We start from the raw sequence: 942 nt of genomic DNA, 5'->3' as shown, positions 1-942 counted from the left end.
TAGTTTAATTTTTGAAATAGAGGTGCAGTGGCATTCACAGAAATATTATTAGGAAAACTCAAAACTCTAGGGGAAAGTAGAAAAAAATAAAGGCATTGAAGGAGGAGAATTAGAATGAACTCTCACTCTCAAAATTTTCAGTTTTCTTACTACTTTTGAAATTTCCTACCTTCATTTGTTCATGAGAGGACCACCTACAGCTGCTGACCAAGTAGAAAAATGGATGAATACTTATGGCTAAACAACAATATTACAAAAAAAACAAACCAAACTCACGGCCAATGAGTCTATTCTGACTTGTAGTGACCCCCATTGGGTTTCCGAGGTGGTGAGTCTTTATGGAAGTAGATTGCTCTGTCTTTCTTCCATGGAGTGGCTGGTAATTTTGAGCCACCAACTTTCTGGTTATCAGTCAAATGCCTTAGGCACTGTGCCACCAGAGCTCCTTAACAAAAATAATGACAGGTCAATCAAAGAATGATTCCACCACTCATCTGTCATTTTGTCATATGTAGTGGCTTGCATGTTGCTGTATTGCTGGAAACTATGCCACTGGTATTTCAAATACCAGGAGGGTCACCCATAGTGGACAGATTTCCATGGAGCTTCCAGACTAAAACAGACTAGTGACCAGGTCCATTTCTGAAAATGGCCACTGAAAACCAAATGAATAGCAAGGAAACATTGTCTGATGACATGTCGGAAGATGAGCCCACCAGGTTGGAAGGCACCCAAACTTTCTGACTGGGGAAGGAAGAATGGGGAAAAGCTGCCTTTTTTAAAACTTAATTTAATTTAATTTAATTTTTTAATTGTGAGTTGGGTGAAGATTTACAGAGCAAATTTACTTTCCATACAGCAGTACACATACACTTTGTCTCAGGACATTGACCACAGTTTACCACAATGCAACAGCTCCCCTCCCACCTCTTCCCTACAGTT

The sequence above is a fragment of the Orycteropus afer genome, unplaced genomic scaffold (assembly GCF_000298275.1).
Source record: "Orycteropus afer afer isolate SDZICR_OR568_19922 unplaced genomic scaffold, OryAfe1.0 scaffold00131, whole genome shotgun sequence".
Classification (NCBI taxonomy): domain Eukaryota; kingdom Metazoa; phylum Chordata; class Mammalia; order Tubulidentata; family Orycteropodidae; genus Orycteropus; species Orycteropus afer.
The sequence above is the reverse complement of the archived record's forward strand: the minus strand, read 5'-3'. Positions refer to the sequence as shown.